The 5255-nt window shown below is 35.4% G+C and overlaps 1 protein-coding gene and 1 pseudogene across 2 annotated transcripts in view; one reads left to right on the top strand and one right to left on the bottom strand.

Annotated features, from left to right (window-relative positions):
- The window catches only part of LOC105822150, a 1986-nt pseudogene extending 698 nt beyond the window's left edge, over positions 1-1288 (top strand). Inside the window, exon 2 of the transcript XR_001138091.1 lies at positions 1174-1288. The product of XR_001138091.1 is annotated as a glutathione S-transferase A1 pseudogene (transcript). The remainder of the gene's footprint in view (positions 1-1173) is intronic.
- CUL5 (cullin 5) overlaps positions 1-5255 on the bottom strand; it is a 159083-nt gene that overhangs the window by 56297 nt on the left and 97531 nt on the right. The window lies entirely within an intron of this gene.

Below are 5255 nucleotides of genomic sequence, written 5' to 3'. Positions count from 1 at the left end.
ACTCTTAGTTTTTAAATAAAGAAGTAAAACAATACTGAAAGTAATATTTATGAAAGATTAGCCTGAACTCACAAAAGAAGAAATACAAATGGTCAGTAAGAATAAAGATGCATGCTAGCCTAGGCAACACAGCAAGACCTTGTGTCTAAACATAATTTTAAAAATTAAAAAAAATATGCCCAGCCTCATTAATAAATTTTAAATGCACATAAAATACTTTAAAATCTATGATACTGGGAGATTGGCAAGAATTAATAGTGACAAAACCCAGGTCAATAAAGGTATGGATAAACAGGTACATTGTTGATGGGAATTACATTTGGTATTTATTATGCAGCAATTTATAAAAAGTTCACACTCTTTGCTTCAGCAATCTCATTACCAGATTCCATTCCAAGAAAAGCCAGGTGTGAGAAACGATGTAAGCACAAGGATGTTAAAAAGATATAGCATATCAGGATATTCCAGGAAGCACTACTTATAAGCAATAAACTATAAACAATGAAAATGGTCATCCAAGGACTGGTTAGGAATATTACTGTACATACATGCTATAGTGCTATAATATAGATGTGTCCAGAATTTAAAAGGTACAATTTCATAAATTTCTTTTAAAATGCTAGAACACAAGGAAGGGAAGAAAGGAGGGAGAGAAAGAAACAGGGAAGGAAGGAGGAAGTAAGTAAAGGAAAAGAAAAGAGGAAAAAAAAAGAAAAAAGGATCAGCCAAACAAATATGACAAAATGATAACTATTGAATCCGGAGGCTGGGCAGAAGGGTGGGATTCATGATACTATTTTCTCTACTTGTGTAAATATTTGAAAACTTTCATAATGAAGCTTTTAAAAAAAGATAAAGAAAATAATTATGGTATAGATTCCTGTGTATTGAAAAATCCTTCAGAAAAGTATTTTGCCTAAGCAAAAAAAGAAAAGGGAGATTGCTAGAATTCCCTCCTTATTTCAAATGAGTCTTGTCCTAACAAGAGTCAGTTCCTTGAGGACAGAGACCACATTATTCCTCTATAGTATTTCTTCCCCATCATTTACCAAAGTACTACATACATAGTTGATCCTAAATACATACTTGTTATTTGAAAATACATCTTGAATGGAAAGGATAGTGATAAACCATCTCTCTCACCTGTGTTCCCTTTCTGTCTCCTTTTGCTAGCTTCCGTGAAGAAAAAACCTTTTTGCCACATGCCATCAACTCCTGTATTTGTTTGCCTGAGATGAGTACAACTTCTAAATCCATAGCAATCTCTCCCCAGAGGTCTGCAAGGTGAAACACTTTAACTATCAATGTGCTTGATGTTTTACCCTCCTCTATAGCAAGACTATCGACTCTTCAAAGACAATGCTTGCCAAAAACCACAGCAGGCACTCAGTAAGTATTTGTTGAATGAATGAATTCATAGGTCTGTGAGGGTGAGACAGGTAGGCTAAGGGATGTGGTAAATTCTTCTTTTAGTGGTATTCACCTTGCACAATTAATTCTACTTCGCTGAAATTTAGTAAAAAGCAACAAGAATAATTTAGATTTTCATTAGTCAAATGACCTGTGTAAGTAATAATGTGCTTTGCCTGAGCTATAAAATGAGAGTTGAACTAAAAATTACCTTAGGTTTCTCCATTTAAGATTCTACTTCATCATTATCAGGCCCTTACCCATACAAGGTATCTGTAATATTTTCAAGAACTAATTTATTCTATGTGTGGTAGGTTATTCTGAAAACTAATTTCTCTTGGCCTTTGTAATTTGGTTAAGATTCTATTTCTACCACTATAACTAGTGGCACTTGCCTAATTTCTAAACTAATTAAATAAGTAACCCTTTATATAGAGCGATGAAGAGTCTGAACTCACCTTGACTATTTGGATACCACTTTTCAGATATCAAAATGCTGAAGCTTAATAAGTACTTATTAATGTTAATAATTTATAATTTGTGACCTAGTTGCTTGTTCAGTTTTTAAAATCAGTTTTGCATAAATATTAAAATAGTTTCTATTTGTCTTAGAATTAGTAAGCAATATTCTCCAAACCAGAGCCCTAACAGTAAAAGCTATCATGCCAGGGACAATGCTTAAATGTTATTATCATATTTCATTTAATTCTGACAACCCACATGGATATTATTCCATTTTATAGTTAGGAAAACAGGGATTACCAAGATTGACAACATGCCAAAATACAGCACCTGGTAAAATAATAACAGTGGAAATCAAATCCTCATCTGATTCCAACATATGTTGTGCCCTAACCACTATAATACACTGCCTTCCTGTCAGTGCCCTCTGGTCGGAGATCAAAATTTGCACTACCAATTCACTCTTCCGTCACTCTATTGTATAAAGAATCCATTTTATTCTAGTGTCACACTGAGGATAGGGACCAGTTCTATCTTATTATACTCCACTAACATAAGGCCTGACACACTATAGGTATGTGATAAATACTAACTGAATGCCCTCAAGAAATACTAAAGTATGTAGGACTATCACCTAAAAACTAGGAGCTATAGACAACTTTAAATAATTTAGGCTTAAATTTTTTTTCCTACTCTTTTCTTCTGGTTGTGTCATTTTTGCTGTCAATATGCCTGTTCTGCGGCATAGCTCTTAAGCCTCTTACCTTGTTTTACTAATAACACTGCTGCTCATCTGCTGGAGGCCCACCCAGTGATAACCAAGCTTATTAGAACTGTCTGTAAAAGTGGATCAGAGTACAGCCTAATAGCTCTTTATAAGTAAATGTGTAAGAGTGGGGCTTCAGACATCTAATGCAATACTTCGCTGCTCACAACTCTTGAACTAACTTACTTTCTAGATTCTCCACTGAATTGCGAATAGCTAAAATTGCTAAAAGGTTGTCCTCTGGATAAGTATTACTATATTATACATACTATAAACACATATACACTGGCACCAAGCATGCTTACACACATGTGCAAATACACATACACACACAGCAACTAATCCAAGTTTGGGCACTTGACCCAACGTTGGTCAATTAGAGCTGGGCTAATTAAAACCAGTGGGGGAAGACTCTCCTCCCCTCTCAGGTCACAAACTAGAAAGACAGGCTGGCAGCTTTCATGGTCCCCACCTCTACAAAAAGCCTATCAGCTACAGGAGATAATGAAACAGACCAGCAGAAAAATACATATCTAGAAAGTCTTGGCAGAGTTCCACATTTCTGAATCCAGATTTCCTTCCTTTTAGCCTTACCCTAGCACTGTCCAAAGTGGATTTTACATGAACCAACAGATCTACCTTTTTTATTTGAGATGGGTTCTTGTCCCTTGCAACCGTGAATGTGAATTACATACATATATGTACAATACATATACCCAAATTATTTACCAAACTATGTGTCTCTTTTTTATATACTCTAAAGTGTTTAACAATATCCTTAGGAAATCACAGTCTAGAATCAGACAGACTTAAACTGAACTCTAGCTTCACCACTTCCCTTTCCTAGCTGTGTGGTTGAGGGAAACCTCCTGTACATTTCTGAATTTGTTTCCTCATCTGTAAAACAGGAACAATAACAGCACCTATCTACTAGTTATACCTCAAAAACATATCCTGAATCCATCCACTTACATACCCATTTCCATTGCCACCAACATCTCTCACCTAGATTATTAGTCTCAATACCACATTGCAGCCCAAGTACTATTTTGTAATATGAAAATCAGATCAGTTCCCTGCTTAAAACCCTTGAATGGCTTCTCATTGCCCTAAGCTCTGCTTTCCTGTCTATCCTTACCTTGCATCACTCACGTCCTCTCACCCACTACGCTCTGGCCACACTAACCTTTCTTTGTTCCTAAAATATGTGAAGCGCACTCCTGCTTCAAAGCCTTTATAATCATTCTTCACCCTCTGCCTGGAATGCTTTTGTCTCAGATCTTCACAAAGCTAGCTTCCCATCATTCAGGTCTCAGCTCCAATATTACTTCCTCAAAGAGAACTTCTCTGACCACACTCCACAAAGTAAAAACAGCAGCAGGAGCATTACCACCACCAATTCACTCTATAGCATTACTCTTATTTTATAAAGAATCACTTTTCATCTATTTGTTTATGTGCCCGTTTACCTCCACTAGCATGTTAGCTCTGTAAGTGCAAAGACATTGCTATGTTCTTGTTATATCCTCTCTGTCTGTTTCACCATAGAGACATTTGCTGAGTGACTGAGTGCTCAATAAATATAGATCAAACGATTGAATGAAAAACTGGAACATTATAATCTCTAGCTACAGAATCCTATCCCCCAATAAACCAAATGCATATTCACCAAAAAAAAAAAAGGAAAAAAAGACCAAAAAAACTAAGAAACCTTACATAATTTTTACCTATATCTCCATGGAATATCATACTAAAAGTAATGCAGTTCAGTAGAAAAAGCACTAGTTTACGTCAAATCTATAACTCATCATTACACATATAATACAGAAGACAATGACTTTTCATTACTTTTCAAAAAGTACTGCAAATATAGGGTAATTATTATTTATACACACTCCACTCCCAATTCTTATTCTTCTAAAATTGGTGAGGCTCCCAAAATTAGTTCCCTTCTGATGCTCTACTCAAATTCTTCTAATAACCCAGGCTTGCATCTTTCAATCATCCTCCAAGCCTATTGATTCTGTCTTCAGAATGCTTCTTACCATCCCCCTTCCTTTCCATTCCTGTGTCATCATGTATTACATCATTCAAGACAGCTTAAAGCACGTCTCTTACCTCTTCAAACCCTGCCATACACTTCCATGGTGGACGAATCCTTTTAAAATGCAGCTTTGATGTCCTAGTCATAAAAACCTTTAAAGCCTCTTCATCACCAAATCACTGGTTCTCAAACCTATCAGACCCAATACTCACTTTTATAGCAAATCCTGAAATAAGTTACTTATATATCATTTGAGAAACACCAACATAATTCTCAAATTATAACATACAGGAGATATCAAAGGAAAGTACTTTATAATAAGTCAACATATATTCAACCTTTCAACATATATTTCAACCTGTAAATGCTTGGCTACACTAAACTAGAAGAGAGAAATAGTCAAACACTCATACCTATCTGTAACATCAATGGGAATGCACAAACTATAAATGCAGTCCAATACAAGTACACTGGTGACTCCAAACCATTAGCAATATCACCACAGGGGACATAAATTTCTAATAGTGAAATAATTAAAATCCCAAACAAACAAGGTATCATCTTTTCTTAATT

This window comes from Propithecus coquereli, unplaced genomic scaffold (assembly GCF_000956105.1).
Source record: "Propithecus coquereli isolate 6110/MARCELLA unplaced genomic scaffold, Pcoq_1.0 Scaffold6, whole genome shotgun sequence".
Classification (NCBI taxonomy): Eukaryota; Metazoa; Chordata; class Mammalia; order Primates; family Indriidae; genus Propithecus; species Propithecus coquereli.
This window is presented reverse-complemented; position numbering and strand designations above follow the sequence as displayed.